The sequence below is a fragment of the Pituophis catenifer genome, unplaced genomic scaffold (genome assembly GCF_029215685.1).
Source record: "Pituophis catenifer annectens isolate HBS135680 unplaced genomic scaffold, rPitCat1.0.hap2 SCAF_1, whole genome shotgun sequence".
NCBI classification, from domain to species: domain Eukaryota; kingdom Metazoa; phylum Chordata; class Lepidosauria; order Squamata; family Colubridae; genus Pituophis; species Pituophis catenifer.
Genome location: NW_027256881.1, coordinates 314,662,320 through 314,682,894, shown reverse-complemented (window position 1 = coordinate 314,682,894; position 20,575 = coordinate 314,662,320). Strand labels below are relative to the sequence as shown.

The 20,575-nt window shown below is 40.1% G+C and overlaps 1 long non-coding RNA gene across 2 annotated transcripts in view; it reads left to right on the top strand.

Annotated features, from left to right (window-relative positions):
* The window catches only part of LOC139315720 (uncharacterized), a 37,653-nt gene that overhangs the window by 8,513 nt on the left and 8,565 nt on the right, over nt 1-20,575 (top strand). The window contains exons 1-3 of one of the 2 annotated variants that reach the window (XR_011600296.1): nt 9,503-9,582; nt 9,687-9,746; nt 9,853-10,034. This is a non-coding gene — a long non-coding RNA (uncharacterized lncRNA). Of the gene's footprint in view, nt 1-9,502; nt 9,583-9,686; nt 9,747-9,852; nt 10,035-20,575 lie in introns of those variants that run through there. The other variant, XR_011600297.1, reaches the window with a different exon arrangement.

Below are 20,575 nucleotides of genomic sequence, written 5' to 3'. Positions count from 1 at the left end.
TTATCAAGGTCAGGAAAGCAGTAATATGGTCTGCTTATGATACAAACTTTTGAGAAATTTCATGCTCTAATATCTTGAGTCTAGAAGATTTTGTAAGATGTTTTGCTCTTAAAATGTGGCCCATAAAAAGCTCCAGCAAATAGAACTAATTAGAATAAAATAGAGCTAGTTCAATGTGAATATTTATTGGCTGATGCCCAGGATGAATAAGGTATTTTATCTACCCGCTTCTCTTGTCCCTCTCTTCTCTCTTGAATAAGATATTTCTTTCCCCATCCTTACATAGTTACTGAATTCTTTCTGAGGTCATAATTTAAAAGCAGCAGGGGAAGAACTAAAATGTCGAAACATGGGTGCACTTGCTACTTGATTTTCCTTAGGAAGGAAAAATAAAGTTACTCTGATGAGAAATTGGCTAGACAGCAAATTGCTTTCATTGCTCCTAGTATCTTTTATAATTGCTTGAACTAGATGAACATGGGAAGACCTTAAACCATGAGTAAGGAGCAAATAAATGCAGTTTCATTCACATCTCATTATTCTCCTATAGCTGATAATTGTGCTGTTAATCAAGGTCTGAATACCAAACCAGACCACTGCTATGGTAGGTAAAATCACTTGCAAACTGTGAGATGCTCTGGTAATAGCAACCTCTGTTGTGCCTCTTCTAAGCTACTTTTCTTTCACTGACTGTTGTTATTCACTTATATATTTATTTATATATTTAGCATATGGCATATCATACATGGACTAGCAATTCACTGTTACTGACTGCTGCAAATGCTTTTCTCTTTTAAATTAATTTTGTTTTTTTTTTGCAAAGCATTTTGTTGATGATATGCTTCTTGCCACAATATTAAAAGACCTCAGGTTTGATGACAGAGCCAACTTTTTAATGCCTCATAAAAGTCCAGTAGGGTTAAGGCAAGAACCAAAAAACAGGTGCCAGAGCAAAAAAGGTCGTCTTGGATCCTGCCAGATGGCACTGCTTGAGCATGCCTCTCCTGCTGGATCCAATAGGAGGGGTAGATACCAGTGGGGAGAGATGGTCCCATTATTAACCTGCTTTCAAGTCATGAAAGGCTTTAAAGATGTCCACCAGCACCTTGAATCGTGTCTGGGAACATACCAATAATTAGCAATAGCACTTACTGACTTACAGTATGTACTGCTCCATAGTGCTTTACAGCAGTCTTCGATCAGTTTACAGTGTCAGCATATTGTTCCCAATAATCTGGGTCTTCATTTTACTGACTCCGGAAGGATGGAAGGCTAAATCAACCTTGAGCTGGTCAGGATCGAACTTCTGGCTGTGCGCAGCGTTAGCCTGCAATTCTGCATTGTAACAACTCTGCCACCACGGCTCTTAATACAGCTTGTGAAGCAAGAGGACTTTAGCACTCATAACTGCCTGCAGAGCACAGCATTTGCACAGCTGAAGCTTCCAAATGCTCTTCAAGGACATCCCCATGTAGAGCATATTGCAATCGTTCAAACGGGAGGTGACTAAGGCTTGAATGACCGTGAGTAGTTTTCCATGAAATAGGAATGGGTGCAACTGGCACACAACATGAAGCTGTGTAAAGGTGGTCCTGGCCATGGCCACCATCTGTGGTTCTAAGAATGTAGAATGTATACCAGATCTATACTACTTACTGCTGCTGGATGTTAGAATGGAGACAAGAGAAGTCTAACTTTTTGCTGCCAATTGGTGGTCACATGTTTTTATGCAGCTCAGATCTAGTAAGTTTGCTTTTAGCAGAGCCTGCCACTGTGCACTCAACCAGATCAGTTGAAGATTTAACAGCTACATTTGCAAGAAAAAAAGGCTAAATGGTATATGGGTCAATGTTAAATTCAAGTTGAGTATTTTATGTCGAACCAGCTTCTGTGTATCGTCTTTAAGTTGCTTGTTTTAATTAAAGTTGGCATTTGTGCTGTGTTCAGTGACCTCCAGATTTTACATTCACAAAAAAACTCAAGACAGTTGACCATGTTAAAAAGTTCAGAAACCTAAAGTCATCACTAACATAAAGTTTAGAATTTCATATAGATGGAGTGAGGGTTTTCTCTATATATATATATTTGTAAAGTAAAGGTAAGGGAGTCCCTGCAGATTTTACTCTGCTTCAGAAATGCTTCCAAAGTCCAAATTCATTACATCATATTGGCTCTCCATTTAGGTTGCTAAAGGTAATGAATAGTGCAGTGATGGCTAATCTTTTCTGGACCGAGTGCCCAAAGCCTGCATCTGAACCCACGTAATGCAATATGCATGCGCCCTGTGCATGCACACATGCCCCTGCATACACCACTGTGCATGCATGCATGGCCCCCACATGCTCCCCGTGCATGCACATGCAGCCCCTGCACGCAACCCACCATGCGTGCATGTCCCCCGCATGTGCCCCACCCCCCATGCATGCGCGGCAAAGACCTGAAGACCAGTTGGCCGGTGGGAGGTGCATGAGCATGCATGGCAGAGTTGAACTGGGATGATGGCTTGCGTTCCCACAGAGAGGGCGCTGCGTGCCACCTCTGGCACCTGTGCCATAGGTTTGCCATCACGGGAATAGTATATAATGTTATGAAGAATTAATTTTTGCTCTAGGGGAAAAAAATTGCAAAATGCTTTCAAAAGGTTCGTGTTTTGTTTCAGTCACAGTGCTATCTGTTCATGTGCTATTCATTTCATCTGTTCTCTTCCTTGCTCTATGCAAACAGGGTGCCATTTACCATAGTAACTGCTTTGTTGCTCTCAGGAAGTCAGTGGAAAATGGATAAGAGAAACTGAACTTTGTGATAGCCAGGATAGTTTCACTATGTAAAGAGATCTAAAAATAGAGTCCCATTAAGAAATGTGGACTACAACCTTTACATAGTAATCAATCCTGAATGTATAAACTCTAGTATATATTTTATATATTTTTGTTTTATTTTGCACATTTTCTATCCAATGCACACACAACTGGTCCTCACATTTACGACCATCACAGCCGCCTCATGGTCACATGATCAGATTTTGGGTGCTTGGCAACCGCTATGGATTTATAATGGTGCATCATCCCTGCGTCCTGTGATCGTCATTTGTGACTTTCCCAGTCAGCTTCCAAGAAACAAGCCAATTGGGGAAACCAGATTTGCTTAACCATTGCATGCCTCACTTAGTAAGTGTGGCAAAATAGGTCATAAAATTGAATGTGATTCACTTAACAATTGCCTTGCTTACCCATGAAATTCTGGCCCCAACTGTGGTTGTAAGTTGAAGACTACCTGTATTGAAGTCTGATTGGCTTCCCTAAATACTACAGAATAGATACAGGGCATATAAGTGGCTGCCACCTTGACCTCAGAGATAGCTAACAAAGTGTTTTGGACTGATCCTGTGTTTCCTATTATGCTATATGCTCCTATTATACTATATGCTATATGGAATCTGGATTTACCTAGATTTTGTTCTGATCCAATTCTCATGGTCAAGCTACCTACCTCAGGGGTGTCAAATTTGTGGTGTCACGTCATCATGTGACGTATCGTGACTTTTTCCCCTTCGCTAAAACGGGGGTCGGCGTAGCCAGCGCGTGATACATCTGACCCGCGGGCCACGAGTTTGACACCCCTGATCTACCTCTATAACTTTGTAGTTGCAGCATTGTTGCTGAAAACATTGGAATTAAAAAAGAAAAAAAAGCAATGTAAGAAACACACAGATGCTTTAAAAATCACAGGACTTTCCAAAGATTGGCACCTGGGAAAAGCAAAAATGCTTGGTTTTCTTTTTTTCAGTGTGATTTGCCAGAAATTTCCAGTGTTGTGATTGATTGATTAATTGATTAATAATCCCACCAATGCATTTCATTTCCCCTTTTAATCATCTCTTCTCCCTACTGGTGCTGTGATGGGTGGTGAATGTTCTCATCCAGGTTGGATTCTCCAGCAAGACATCTGTTGAGGTCTATTGGTTCTTGGTCCTTCACCTCATTCTTTCCTGTCTTGGTGTTCCTGTCTGTCAAGGTTTTTGTTGAACAGGGGTGTCAAACTCACATTGTCACGGTGGCATCATGTGACGTATCGGAACTTATTTCCCCTTCGCTAAACCAGGCGTGGGTGTGGCCAGCGCATGACGCATCCGGCCCACGAGCTGGGAGTTTGACAGCCCTGTTGTAGAATATTATCTATTATATCACTGCCTCTTTTGCTATGGTGGTGAAAGATGTTCCTAGGCTTCTGAAAACAAGTTTGATTTAATATAATTTTCATTTAAAAATGCCTGCTCTAAGTGATAAGCTTGGAGGATGTTGAGGAAAGAAGACTACCGTGTTTCTCTAAAAAGAAGGCCGGGTCTTATTTTCTTTTTACTCCTGAAAAAATGGCTAGGCCTTCTTTTTGGAGGGTTCTAATTATTGACTCACCTCGTGGCGGTGGCACCGACAGCCCCAACCAGCAGGAGCCCACTGCTGGCCCACTTCTTCTGTGGCCGCTTGCCGCCACTCACACGCATCGCCCCAGCCTCCGTTTCGCCTTCAGGTGCCGGCCAGAAGGGTTAGGGTTAGGGTGATCAATCTGGAGCTCCGTTATCAGCTGCAGATGCCTTCTGCCAGGCATCTGAAGGCAAAACAAAGGCCAGGGCAAAGCATGCAAGTGGTGGCAAGTGGCTACAGAAGCGGCAACAGAAGAAGGCAGGTGTGCGAGGTCTGGTAAGTAGGGCAGCTCCACCCCCAGCATCCCCACCCTAGCTTAGTTTTTACCTGTGTGCCTTCCCCCACCCTCTGCACCCCAGGGTGGGCGGGGTCTTAATTAGGGCTAATTTTGTGGGTGGGGCTTAATTTGATTGTATGTGCTCAAAAACGTGATAGGGCTTCTTTTCAAGGTGGATCGTCTTTTTGGAGAAACACGGTATATAATATTCAGCACACTTTAAAACATATAAATAATCTAGAGCATTAAAACAGCATCTAAAAATAAAAAGCTCCATGCCCTACTTTGCAGTATGTTACCAAATGTTTTTAGGAAAACCAGTGAACATAACTGGGATGAAAGAACTTTTCTGTAGGGAAGCTGTGCCAATTGATAGCGTAATCAATTATTTACAATGTACCTGAGTTTCTTGTGTTGACCCTCAACATAGTTTTTTTTTTTCTTTGCTTTTTAATAAAAGGAATCGTAGTGTAAATCCAAATAAGTACAGCAATCAAAATTGGTGTATTATAAACGCCAATGATTTCAAGAAAAATTAGGAATGATATTTTACCATTTTTAATTGACTACCATTTTTATATAACAGCTATTTTTGAACAACCCAGTTTGGATTTAGTCTTTATTAATTTATAAAGAAGGCACATAAGAGGAAGGACATGAGCAAAAATAAGGAGTTCCCCATCACATAAATTAGAGTCCAGAGTCTTGATAAAGCTGCATGGGGGAGTTTCTCATCAGAAAAAAATGAAATACCCTGTCTTATATTTTTTTGAACCCTGAAATAAGTGCTTGGCCTTATTGCCATGCACTCAAAAAGCCTGGTTAGGCTTATTATCAGGGGATGTCTTATTTGGGGGGAAACGGGGTAGTTTTTCACATGGCAGAGAATTAAATTTTGGAATTCATTACTTTTTGATATGTGATGGTTACACAAATAAAAGTAAACAATTAGATTACATTTGTATTTTTTCCTATTATGGAATGGACTTTAAGACTCTTCATCTGCTCCAATCTGTGTTATATTTCCCCCCAATTTTTCCAATTATGGTTATTTGTCCTCTGTAAATGGTTCCTTGTTTATAGGAACAAGGGGTGAAATCCTACCGGTTCGGACCAGTTCGGGCGAACAGTTAGGGATAATTGGCATTGGTTCGCCAAACCAGTAGCAATCATCCCTGTGGCCTGGCCACATCCGCTCAGTCATCCGGTCGCCTGCTTGTCTGCTCGCTGCTTCTGGCTCGCTCACCACTTTCTTCCAGGTCGCTCGCTACTTCCCACCACTCAGCTCTGCGCTTCCAGCCCACCCACCTCACCCCCGACCTATATAAGTTCCCCTTTGCCATGCGGCCCAGGTACTCGCTTTGCCAATGGCCACTCTTTCAGACGTCTCACTCAGATGCCTTGCCGATGGCCGCTCACTCAAAAGAGGTAAGTATTGCCGGTAGCGGCCTAGCATGCCCCCCCAATCCCTGGCTTCACATAGTTCGCGCAGCTGCCAGGGATCATTTGCGGCCTAGCGTGCCCCCCAATCCCCAGCCTCGCGTAGTTCGTGCAGCTACTAGGGATAGTTTGTGGCCTAGCATGCTGCCCCCCCTCAATCCCCGCCCTTGCGTAGTTTGCACAGCCACCAGGAATCATTTGCGGGCCTCATGCTGGCCTCCCAGGTTCCCGGGCTCGCCTACCTGACCTGGCTAAGCCGCCTGGCTAACTACGCACCTTCCCCACAGCCTCCTGCTTGCTTACCTTCACTCTTCGGACCAAATCCCGAGCTGCTAGTCGCAACATCTGCCTTGCTTTGCCTGCTGCAATCCCATGGCAGCCTGCAATGCATCTCATTGGTGAGCAACTAAATCTGCCTGCCTGCCTGCCTTATGCCTTCAATTGGGTAAATAAGTGGGGGGGGGTTGCTTTTAAAAAAGTAGTTAATTGGGGGGTTTTTTAAGGACTTTTTTTAAGAAAATAGTCATTTAAAATTTAGGAAGTTTTTTTTTTTTTTTGCTTTAATTTATATGCCGCCCTTCTCCGGAGACTCAGGGCGGCTTACAATGCGTTAGGCAATAGCCTTCATACTTTTGTATATTTATACAAAGTCAGCTTATTGCCCCCACAATCTCATTTCACCTACCTTTGGAAGGATGAAAGGCTGAGTCAACCTTGAGCCTGGTGAGATTTGAACTTGCAGTAATTGCAAGCAGCAGATGTTAATCTTTTAATAACAGTGCTTTAGTCCACTGTACTACAGGCTCTTCCTTTTAAATTTAGCTGCTTTTATATTTTTAGATTTGTGCAGCTTTCTGAGATTTTGTGTGTTTCTGTAGTGTTTCACTCTCACTACACAGTGAGTGTAGTGTTTCACTTTCACTACACAAACACACAAAACCTCACAAAGCTGTATGTGACATTTTGTGTGTAAAAAATGTGGTAATTGGTTTTTTGAGCTCTCTGTTACTGTGAGATTCTTGCTTGTTGCAGGGGCCATTTGGTGTGAAGCCCAGCTGCTCTTGCATTGTATGTGAGTCAGTTGTGTTGCTTTTGTGTTGTATGTGTGTAAAGTGTAACAGTTGGTTTTTGAGCTCTTTGAGGCTCTGTGAGGTTCCTGCTTGTTGCAGGGGCCGTTTTATGTGCTTTTACATTGTGTGTCCTCAGCTAACAAAGCTCCTTTTTTTCCTTTTACAGTAGCAGCCTTTAACAGGAAGGATGAAAAGGCAACAGACTTTGATCGGTTTCTTGGCCAAGAAACCAAAACTGGCAGAACAACCATCAGAATTGGCCGTGGATGATCCAAAACCATCCCAAGCACAAGCACCACCACTTCCACCACTTGAACGCGGAGAAAGCAGCAAGTCAAGTATTCAGTCACCCAATCCTGAAATTGAAAGCATTCTTTCAATTGCTGGACTATGCAACAGTACAGCAACTTCCAAGAGAAGTATGAGGGATTGGAAGTTTCAAACAAGAAACTTAGGTTGCAAGTACTGTGCGAAACATGACTTCACAATAGAGAGCGGCATTCATGTGTGCAGAGAATGGAAGCATTTCAAGATTGAGGCAGCTGGGAAAAATAAGGAAGTGCAGCAGGCGTTTCTAAGGAAGAAAATGAGAGAACACTTCACATCGAAATTGCACACCATTTGTAGAGACAACGTAAAACAAGGGAGCAGGATGCCATAACAAAAGCAATGGACAAAATTTCTGAAAGGCAATATGGCACCACTTCTAAAATGTTCAAAACTGTTTACAGCCTGGCAAAAGCATGCAGACCAATTTCAAGCATAGAAGAATTGATAGAATTGCAAACTGAAAATGGAGTAGGTCTGGGAGTAGGATTGCATTCAAGGCTAGCAGTTGTGAAAATTGTTGAATGCATTGCAAATGAAATTAAAACCCAAATGTTTACCAGCATTGTATAGAATCTGAAAATATGTTTGATCATTGACGAAGCCTCAACAGTATCCTGCAAACGAGTTTTGATAGTTTTTGTAAAAGTTGAGGACCCAGAGGACCCACCAACAATTTTTGTCGAGCTTGTTGAATTGAAGAAACAAGATGCAGAGACAATATGTTTGGCAGTTCTGGAAAGTTTACATAAGGTTGGGTTTACACAGGACTACCTACAAAAAAATTTAATAGCGTTCTGCTCTGATGGTGCCAGTGTTATACTTGGGAGAAAATCTGGAGTGAGCACCAGAATAGCAAAAGAGTTTCCAAACATCATCATATGGCACTGCTTGAACCATCGCCTCCAACTTATTTTAGATGATGCCATAAAGGAAATAAAGCAAGTAAATCATTTTAAAATATTTATTGATAAGATATGCTCTATTTTCAGCAATCCAATAAGAACCAAATTGAACTTGACAAAATATCCGAAGAACTTGACATTAACATCGTAAAGATTGGTAGAGTTTTTGGGTCAAGATGGGCTGCCTGTAGTTTAAGAGCAACCATAGCTGTATGGTGTGCTTATCCAGCACTACATCATTATTTTCATGTGAATGCAAAATACTTGGGTATGGCTGCCCATCTGGAAAATATACATTTTTTAAATGGGTTGGCATCGATGATCGATATTCTGGAAGAAATCTCACTTCTTTCAACTGCACTGCAAGCAAGCAATACGGACATCATAAAGGCTGAAAAACTGGTGAGAAGATCAATGAAAGCATTCGAACTGCTTACAAAGAGAAAGGGTCCATATGAAAGAAAAGTTGATGGACTAATTACTTCAGAAACCTTCAAAAATATAAACTTTGTAGAAAATCATCGATTTGTTGGACTTCATTGGGAAAGACTTTTAGGAAGCATCATAACAAATTTGCAGAAAAGACTGATGGACTGTGAACATTTAAAAACGGGTAGCCAATTGCAAGACACTACAAATAAATTACAATTTCTACATTTTTTGGTGCCAGAGTACTGGGATTTTTCAGAAGTAGTAGTTCCATGGACAGCAGCTGAAGAACAACTGCCACTCATTTGGTGACATTTTCAATTACAACATTAACATCAACGACTGTAGAGATTTTGTGGAGAATGTGTTAAAAGATTCGAAGAGCTATGCAATTCCTGACAGTATTAAAAAAGCAAAAGATATTGTCAGAACAATTGCTGTAAGTTCTGTAGAAACAGAAAGGATTTTTTTGAAAATGAACTTAATATGTTCAGAGAGCAGTTTCTAATTTAACCAATCTCATGATTATCAGTGTTACTGGCTTCCTCTTCCAGAATGGGACCCTATTCCTGCAGTGAAAAAGCGGTTCAGAGAACACTATCGCTCAGCTAATGATCCAGGAATCAAGTTCAAGAAAAGTGGAAGTGAGGAGAGTGCTACTGAAAAAACGATGTGGAAACATCTTAAAGCTAAAGATAACTTAACACTTTTATGTAAGCATTTGTGTACCTCTTTTATTGTTTTGTGTACTTCTTTTATTCTTATTTAAGAATTAAATGGTTAAATTTGTATATCATGGTATATTTTCTTTTTGTAGGTCATTATTATCATTGGTGCTAAGACGTGATGTCGAAGACAACACTTTTATTGCTCTTATGTAAGTATTTGTGTACCTCTTAGTGTTTTATGTACTTTGTTTCTTATTTAAGTATTCTTATTTAAGTATTAATTGCATGAAATAATTGATATATAATTTTTTGTAGGTCATAAGGGCAAAGAAGTGACGTCAACTTGGCCACGCCCACCCGATCACCTGACCACTAAGCATACCCACCGAATCACCTGACCACCAAGCCATGCCTACTGAGTCACCTGACTACCAAGCCACATCCACTGAATCACATGATCACCAAGCCACGCCCACAAAGCCACACCCACAGAACCGGTAGGGGACATTTTTAGATTTCACCACTGCTTTATTCTCATTAGAAGCTGAGATCTTTAATAATCACCTAATGGCTTTGAAGTGGGATTCAACATGCTATTTCTCAAGCAAAACTATCAATAGCAATTAGACATAATAGCTATTATTACTTCCAGGATCAGAGGTCCTCTGTGTACCAGTTCCTGGGAAGTAGGAGAGGGTATTTGTATAGTTCCAATAGAAGATTATATATATCATTAGCTGAGCGATGGTGTTCTCTGAACCGCTTTTTCACTGCAGGAATAGGGTCCCAGTTTGGAAGAGGTAGGCCAGTAACACTGATAGTCATGAGGTTGGTTAAATTAGAAATGGTTAGACAACTTCTGCTCTCTGAAAATATGAAGTTCATTAAAAAAAAATGTTTCTGCTTCTGCAGAACTTACAGCAATTGTTCTGACAATATCTTTTACTTTTTTAATACTGTCAGGAATTGCATAGCTCTTTGAATCTTTTAACAGCTTCTCCACAAAATCTCAATAGTCGTTGATGTTAATGTTGTAATTGAAAATGCCACCAAATGAGTGGCAGTTGTTCTTTAGCTGCTGTCCATGGAACTACTACTACTGCAAAATCCCTTGATACTCCCTGAGCTTGGTTGTTTACTTGCAGACATTTATTACTTGACTAGATAACATCACAAGGATTCCACAGTACATGTACTGTCTGGGCTGCTTGTGTGAGTTCTAGGCTCTGGTTGTTTACTCCATGTAACAATTCACTTATTGGTCTTTGGTCCAATCCACCAGTGCTCTTGTCATGTTTTGTGGGGTATGAGGGACAATGTGTTTTTTGATTCTCTTCATCTTTTGTTTAATTAGAATTGTTAGAGCAGGATGCTAGTCCTTATCCCAAAATGCTAATGCTAAATAACTAACTTGTTCAAAAGTTGATCATCCTTTGGTGACCCACCGCTGAAAGTAACTTTTTTTGGAGTCTGAAAACTGTAGTGTGGGATATTTTGTCACAAGCATCGACAGGACTGGGATTTCTTTATTGTAGAACAGTGAAGAATATTTTAGGGTTTTGTTTAAAAAACAAAAAAACAAGCTTATTTTAGGACTGCAATTTTCATGTGTTTCCTGCCTCACATTGACAGCAACCAATGTATTGCATTGGTGGAGCAGACGGATCAATGGTCTGACTCAATAATAAGATAATTGTGTATATGTTGTGCTATAAGACCTGCTCCTTCTGAAGCTGATTTGCCTTAATGAAGCAACTATTAGGGATTCATTATACTATTTTTATCAAACATACCATGCTGTTAAGACAGATTTTTCCAACTTGGTGGCTTTCAGTTTCCAGAAATCTTAGCAAAAGTTATGCAGGTGGAAGTCTGCTTATTTTGAATATGCCAAGGTTGAGGAATATTGTAATAAGCTGTTGAACTGGGATCAGATTCAAGCTTGCATTCAGCCATGGAACTCATTTATGATTTTCATCCAAGGCGCTTAGCACAATCCACATTACGGCTTTTGTTTTGATAATAAAATGAGGGGACATACTGTATATTGTCTGGAGTTTCTAGAAAAAAGAAAGGATATAAAGATAAGAACAGGTAAAAAAACCTTTACAGGGTCTCAAAGAGGATTTTCTGTCCTTTTTAAGACATGAAGGATTGAATAAAGAAACTTATGAAACGAAGTCTTGTGATGCCCTTCTTTAAGATTATGGGACAACTAATAATCATGAGTCTTTTCTCTGATCTGTTTTGATTGCAAAATTCTTTCCATCTTGACTAATTTTTCTGTGATCTTGTGAGACAAATAGCATTTTCATTTTAGAGAGAATGAAGCCTGAAACAGGATGCCTTTATATCAATTGCCTAATTTTAATTTTTGTATATGAGATTGCTTGTCTCATTTGCAGTTTGTTTTTCATTTTGAGTTTAAAAGCTTTTAGGGACCATAAGCTTTTCTGACTTTACTGAACTGTAGGTGGACATTTTCATTCAAGCTGAAAATCTAGGTCAACTATTCATAAAAATAACTCAAGTGTTCATTGTATAAAAGGTACAAGCCTCCAGCAACTAAAGCAAATGATTTCGGCTTTGCACTTCCTTTCCTGAACTTTTAATCATTATCACTAACAAATTTAACATCTCATTTACTGTGTATAGTCACCATTTTTATTGAATAGGATTGTCAGAAGACTACAGACATAGAGGACATATAATAAAAGAAATTATTTGTATAGTAATGATAGGTTTGTACACAAGCAGAAAATCAGTGCAGTCATTCTCCAAAAGGATATATAGCAGTGGCCAAAATAATATTTCATTCATAAAATAAGGCATAGGAAAGCCTAATGTAGATTATCTGTTTGTTTAAATATTGTAGAATATCCTGGGACTAAGCTGAGCTGTTAGAAATATATCTTACCTGGGTGGTTGCTTTTATAGAATATGTTTTCAACAAGGTTTTAAATAACATATTTTCTTTCAGAAAAAGAGATAGAGACATTTTGTGTTCAAAAAACAAAACAAAAAACTGTGAATGTGTAAATTCTGCAGAATTTATTCAGGAAAGAATGGGATGAAGAAAGAGAAATTAGAATAGGTTTATAGCCATAGCGTATGCGGTTAAAGGCTGTCTCAGTACTGAATTTGCAGATTTGTCTAACTGACTCAAAATATCACCTAGCAATTGGGGGCAAAGAAAATTATTCCAGCCACATCTGAAAACCCCATTCCTAGACTGAGTTTGCACTTCAAAACACAAGCAAATCTTCACACCTGTATAGGATTTCTCCATTTTGTGATCCCATCCATTTCAACCTGGTGAAACTGCAGCATGTTGAAATTCCATTTTATTTGCATGCAAATAAAAGTATAAAGAGGTACAGCATGGCATAGTACATTTTTTTTAAAAAAAGAAGACATTTCTACTGTTATAGACATTTTTGCCTTTGAATACTGCCTCTCTGATATCTCTCTTGTTTTTTTTTAATTGTGCCTCCATTTTGTTTACAGCCTTGTCAATGCTCACTACAGTACTGACTTATTTAGAGTTATTAGAGGGAGAGATATATATAGAAAGAGAAAGATCATGTCACAGGAAACATTAAGATATTTTGTTAGCCTGAAGTCACAGGCCTCTGTTTTTTTCCAGACATGACATTATCTATCCCTGTCCAATCCTAACAGCTATATGTCAGTAACATTGATCTCCAATTTACAGGATTATTTGGCTTGTAAATATGTAACTATAAAAGGCTACAATTATAAAGCCATGTTTTAAAAACATTGCTCATAGGAAGGGAAACCCATATGAACTTCAAAGTCCCAGTTCTTTGCTATCCTTTTCTCCTTTGCTTTGTGAATTCCCTGTTTAGACATAAAAGAGCTTGTCCTTTGGGTGGATATTTGGAAAGAACAGCTAATGCTGAAAAGAGTCTTTTGTTCTTGCTGGGGATTGGTAGGGAAAATCAGTCCTGAATTGGTAATTCCCTTTCTCTGCCCTCCACTACAAAGAATGCTTTGTGATCCAGTCTAGCAAATGAATGGGCAAAGCATAAACAAACAAATGAAGCACTCTGGCATTTTAGAGACAGGATTTTGAACGTTTTCAATGGCCACAGCCCCCACCTCCTTTTGTTAGCTAAAAACTTTTTTTACAAAAAGTATTAAACTTAGTTAATAATCAAAGCAATATGTCAGCCAAAATTAGGTTTACAAATTTAGTAGGGTTTCTACTTCATATGGATCCAAATGGTCAGAAGGTACAAAGTATATATTTTTTAAATACTAGTAAAGTCCATCCCTTGGTGAGGAGTTGCAATACTGAATCTGTAATAGATGATGACGTTTGACTTATATAGATACATAAATGCATGTCAAACAAGCCTTACTTCTTCTTAATGCACCATCAGTTGTCTCAAAGCAACAACAAAATTTTCATCTATGGGCTGTGGTGGTTTTCAGCTGGTTCTATCCAGTTCGGGCGAATTGAGAGCAGTGGCTGCAGGAGGCTCCGCCCACCCGCCCGGATGTCATCATGTCCCATTTTTGACATGGAAGGCTCTGCGCATGTGCAGAGATGATGCATGCGAGGCGCGCGCTCACATTTGTGAATCGGTAGCGAAGGTAAGCAAATACCATCCCTGTCTATGGGTCCAAGGACAAGAAGGCAGCTCCTCCTCAGTCTGTATCTTGAAGCTGATTGAATCTTCTCCAATCCTGGCCATAAAATTGTGGCCGCCATCACACCAGAGGCAGAAGAGTGTTTAGGGAGCCCAGGAGATGTGTGGTATTCATAGTGCTGGCTTTCAACAGAAGAATCTCAGAATAGATAGGAGACTTCCATCTCTGCCCTCTGCTACAGTATCTGCTGCCTGAGGCAACTGCCTCCTTCTCCTTAAGAGTCCAGCTGACACTGCAAAATTGTGTCCCCCAGCTTGCTATATTGGCACTTCTTTGAGACTTTCGTCCGCCACTCTCAATTGTCATTCTTTTTTGTGGGTAATTATACAGCAAGTACAAATTGTTATTCTTAACTCCCCACACCCAGGGGGTGGGATGTGACAATTCCAGTGTCTTAATAAGTACCCAACGTTTTTTTCAAGGCCGTTCATTATTCAGAACCTTATTCTCCATAATCAGATGCCAAGCTATAGAAGAGCCTGGATTCAGAGAGTCCTTTTGCACATTGAAAAGCCGTGTGCGGTTCACACAGTGGCTTTGATGGACTGCATATTAAATAGTGAATGTCTTTGATTTCATGGAAAAGCCGTTATAAAGACCAGTTCACACGACCTCTGCCACACAGTAATACATATGTAAGTTTTTTCCCCCCTGAAACTGATTTGATTAGTAAAGAGATTGTTGGGTTGTCTTGCCCACTTGCTCCATTTCCTGATACTGCCCCCTTTGTGTATTTTTTGGGAAACAAGGCCTTGCAACATGTCCAGCTTACAAATCATAGTAATCCTGGATTGTTAGAAATTTATAGATTATGAAAAGAAGAGCTGTTAACTTTTGGAATAGTTTTTTTAAAATTTATGAATCTATCAAGCTCAGACTATAATTTCTGCTCTTAAGGCTTTTCTTTCTGGATCATGTATGAGCAGTCAATGATCCCAGGCCCAATGTGGGCCCTGGGCCCTTTTGTTTTTTTGTAAGTTTTGGATTTGCTTTTGCCATCAATGCTGAAAACTGATGGCATAACTTCCATCATTTTGAGATAGGAAACTTGACAAAGTATGTAGTATGAATTTTATAGCATGTAGCTATGTAGCATCATTGTTCTGTTCACTGTGGCTCTCATCTATCAAATGTGAGATTGATTCCTGCTTTAGATATTAATGTACATTAGTTCAGTTACTTTAAAACATAAACCAGTCATATTGCCCATTCGTCTCGGTGGAGGCTAGTTTAATGTCAAATCCTATCCTTAAGGCACCACAGAGAGCATGTTGGTGCCTCACAAATCAAAAGCTTCAGTTTCTTGATGGGTAAATCTCTCCTTTTTTACCATTGAAATAGACTCTAATCATAAACTCCAGTTGACCTATCTTTGAAAATAAGAGTTTGTTTCAATTATGAAGTTGGGATAGGTCCTCTAATTTTAAAAAATCCCTCTTTCTCCAAAATGTTCAAGCAATGAGGTTCTGAATTGTTTCTCAATTCATTAATTCCTTTAATTTGTTCTCTTACCTGACACTCTACTATCAGGGGCCAATTAAGACTCAAATCCAACAGGAGAAGGAACCTTGAGAAAAGAGATGTAAGGAGGAACACAGAATGGATGGGATTTTCCATCCGGTAGTCCTGAGAAGTTAATTGGGGCAATAAAAAAACTTAATTCCTAATGATAATGGTTGTCATCCAGTGTGCTAAAACATGGGAGCTCTTGTAGATAAACATTGCCCTATTTGCTTTGTCAGAAACTATTAATTTCCCCCAAATGCTGTCTACCTGTGTAATCTACACATTGGGGCTCTGGCAAGGAAGCCCTAATTCGAAGGGGGTTTTATATCTACTGCTGGTTATTGAATAGGATATTCTTCTGCCTACAATTTATTTTCTCAGACAGTAGAAAGTCTTGGGCAGCCCTTAATTCAGGGCTGAACTTTTTTATGCCCCAGGGAATTTTATCTCTATTATTCTGACCTTGAAAGATTGTATGAGGTATGCCTATCAGTGCAGTGTGGAGCTGGGTGGGAAATATTTCAGCTTTTTTTTTTTTAAAGGTTTCTTTTTAGTACAAACTTCCACACCAAGCCCTGAAAATGTAAATTAAACAGAAAATCTTGCCACCCAAAATTGGTAATTTTCCAATTTGAGGACTTACCCCTTCCTTAAATGTTTCCCGCCTAAATGGGAATTCAGAGGGGAAACCATCAGCACCATTTAATATTTTTATAATAATGCTATTACCTTTTTGAAAAGTGATTTGTATCAATTAAATGTGCAGCTTATAGCAAGCAGCTATAGCCAAAAGTCACAACCACTTTAGAAGTTCAAAACTGATTGTGTTTTGAGTGTTGATTTCCCAGTTCCATTGATTTTGCTTTCTTCAACTCTTGGACACATCAGTGCCAATCTTTCTCTGTGATGGAACATGCAGCCCAAGATGGTATACATAGCATATGGAAGTGTCTGTTGGCTACTAGCAGAGACCAAATCGTGTCAGGCACCTGCAAAAAGATGGCTACTTGGACTCCCATGTCCAGACACCATAATATTGAAATGGCTGTTCATTATCTGTTTGTGCAACCAAGTGTGTTGCAATCTAGAGAAGGAAAGAGTAAGGTTGCAGCTGAGAGCTTTGCCTTAGATCTACACAAGTCAGATTCTTATGTACTTTTAGAGTATGGACAAATTAGCTGTGAATACCTTCATACACATACACACGGAGTGTGACTGAAAGCAGACGGACCCAGGGGTGGGCTTCAAAAATTTAGCAAGGGGTTCTCTGCCCGGTTGCTGGGTGGGCGTGGGCATGGTGGGCACGGCCTAGTCGGCCTCCTGCACCGTGGCGGGGGAGAGGTCGTTTTTGCCCTCCCCGGGCTCCGGAGGCTTTCCTTGAGCCTCTGGGAGGGTGAAAACGGCCTCCCCAGACTCTGGAAGCCCTCTGGAGGCCGAAAACGGTCTTCCCAAACTTCCAGTAGGCCCATTTTTTGCCCTCCCCAAGCCTCTGTGCATTCCCTGCACTTACCTGCATCCAAAACGGGCCGTGTGGTGACTCCTGGGAGGAGTGAGGCGGGATGGGCGGGGCCAACCAGAACTGGGATTTGGGGGTTCTCCGAACTGCACAGAATCTTAGCTAGAGGTTCTCCCAAATCCCTGAGAACCCCCAGCAGCCCACCCCTATAAGAATCTTTACAGGTTTCTTGAATCTCTTCTGGTGGCAAATACACAGAGAATTGAGGCTGCAGTCACAAGCTCTATGCAGAGATTCTATCCATACACCTATAAAGGACCATCTAGGGACAACACACAAGCGCCATCTAGTGGAAACTAAAAGATGCTGAAGAGAACTCCCTTTCTAGGTGGTAGTGTATTATGCAGAGAGGTGGGGAACAGTCAAGCAGTTGCAAGTGTCAGAAGCTGGACAAAGGAATAGGAAAACCAAATTAATTTATTCACATCTTCTCTTTTAAATTTTCAGGGACAGGGTTTTAAAACAAATATTGTACAGCCACCCCTGTAGCTCCACTCTGTCAATTTGTAAAATCAAACTGTAACGGCTAAAAAAGTGAATAAACAATGAAAGAAAGGCAGAAGCAAACATCTCCTTTTACAATTTTTCTCTTCAACATCTGAGCCTGGAATGGAGACTTCTGCAGGTGCAGATATGTTCCTTTAGAGTAGCTAATTTGTTTGCTTTCACCTGGCATTCCTGTTAGATGGAATGCTTTCAATCCCTGTCTGAGCTGTTTTAAGGCCAGGTCTCTTTAAAGGTTTAGGAAAGTTTTACAGACTTGAATAGAGAAATCCAGCAACAGAATGGGGTTTTTTTTGTTTGCTTTTTGTTTTCTCAGGGATTAGATCATGAGTTACATTCATATTTTTATTGGTTTGTCCTCCCTTGGAAGGGAAGGACATTTAGACTTCCTTGGGAATACTAATGTATGTATAGACAATATGTATTTTATTAATATAGTGAGGATACTGGTCTTGGTGAATAAATGTCTGAAGAATAGGAAGCCCTATATTTCCTAACATTCCATTCCATTTCAAAAAATACCACCTCAGACTGAGAGATGGGAGGTAATTTTTTTAAATAGTAAATGAATAATAAAAAAGATAAAAAATAAAGCTAGAACCTGATAAAAATTACCAGGTATCAAAATTATTCTAAATAATAAGAAACCTCCTCAGAATTAAATGGATGTCATGTAAGGGCGTGGGAAGCCCCACCCCCTCCAGAAGAATGAAATGTTTTGGGAAATATTAAAAAAGGCAGAATATTATATTTCCCTAAAGGAGAAACATGTTTTTAGAGGCAGAAAACAGCCCCCAGTCTTTCTTAATAGCCCACAGCAGATGCCAGCACTTAAGGAGAGAAAGAGCTTATTGAAAGAGGAAGCCAACTATCTAGATGGCTCAATTCATAAGCAAAGTAAATAGGCAGGCAGAAATCCATTCAAGACAGGATATTTCAAAACTCCTTGCAGCAAAGTTTGACAGCTAACAAAAGCAGAATGATAGGATTAGTACAGCAGCCCCTCACCCAAGATCCATCAGAGGACAAAAGCCATTAGTCACACTAGGAATTGCCCAACACCGTTTCAGAACACAAGCCCCTTCACTGCACAACCTCCACCCCAACCACTGCACAACCTCCACCCCAACAGCATTTCAGGACCTGTGTAAAAATCCTGGCACTCATCTAGCTAATTGTTCAGCTGACCCAGGACTGCACACTGTCTTTGTGTATGGTTCTGTTCATCATTAAACTTTCTTTTCAATCAGCCTTATAATAATTTTATTTTATTCCCGGCTTGGACCTGAAGCAGATGGATTTTTCTTCCAACAAGGGAATACTGTAGGTTTTCCTTTATTGGCGGGAGAATCTATACAGTCACAAGTTAGAATGCTTGTGCTAGAAAGTTTACATTGTGTTCCTTCACTGAATCAGGATAGAATTAGCAATAGCAATAACATTAGCAATAACATTTAGGCTTATATATCATACTTTATAGCATTTACCGGGCAGTTTACAGTGTAGAAGCATTATTTACATATTGCCTTCAACAATCCAGGTCCTTATTTTACTCGCCTCAGAAGGATGGAGGGCTGAGTCAATCTTGAGCCCAGTCAGGATCGGACTCATGGCTGCGAGCAGAGTTTGCCTGCAATACTGCATTCTGTCCACTGCACGACCAGGGCTTAATGTTGATTTCCGAGATTATTTTCTGACTGAAGTATTCTATGATTGCTGTGTTGCTTTATGCTCATAAATGAGAATTTACTTATTCACCTTGAAATCTGACATCTGATAATTATTAATAGATCAATAACCAGAGAGGTATCTGAGCCCAAGACTCTTCTGGCATGACTTGCCTTGAAGATAATTTCAGTTTTTGGTTTCAGGAAAGGTCACTGGATTAAAATGCTGAAAATTATTGTATATATTTGGGGAGGATTCAGCCAGTTCACACCAATTTGGGAGAACTGGTTGTTAACTTTCTAAGCAGTTCGGAGAACTGGATGTTGGAAGAAATCTCATTTTGTTTTTTTCCCACTTTACAGGGCTAATCCTATAAGGAAGGCAGGAAGGAAACATTCTGGTTTTGTTTCTAGCCTAATCTTTATTACCCTGCTTACAGAAACTGCCTCTATGGTTAACCCTTATTTGTATTATAACAACTAAGGCGAAGTGGCCATCAACGTGAGTTGGTCACGCCCACACAGTCACATGACCACCGAGCTGCGCCTACCCAGCTGGTCATTAGGGCAGAGAACCGGTTGTTAAATTATTTGAATCCCACCACTGGGGAGGACTTTAAATGAGGAACATCTGTTCTAATACCAAAAAGCACTATAGCTATTGTTATCTTTCAAAAGATGTATTCATTCTTCCAAGATATTGTTTTGCTGGATAGCACTCACTGATTTTCAAGATGGTAGTCCTGATTCCTTTGAGGTGGGAAGCCATATAAAATGGTTGAGGCTGAGATCCCATGAGATTAGCAAATCCCTGTGCTACCCCACTCACTCATAAACACGCATGTGTGGTTTATAGAGAGTTTTATTAATGTTCCCCAGCAGTTTCCTACATCCGGCCTCAGAACTGTCCCAAATAAAGCCAGCCACAACCAGGCCAAGTTTAATCCACAAGGCACTGGCCAATAGTCCACAAAACAAATGGAAAGCTGCTCCAACAAGTACATTCACTAAAAAAACTTAAATCCACCAAGCAAAACTGAAAGTACATCCATGAGAACTCACTTGGCAAGAGAAGTTCAGCATCTCCAAGGCAGGAAGCACACAGAACAATCACACCCAGCCATAAACCTGTTCCCAGCAACGCCTCCCTCTTCCTGTCATGATAAAT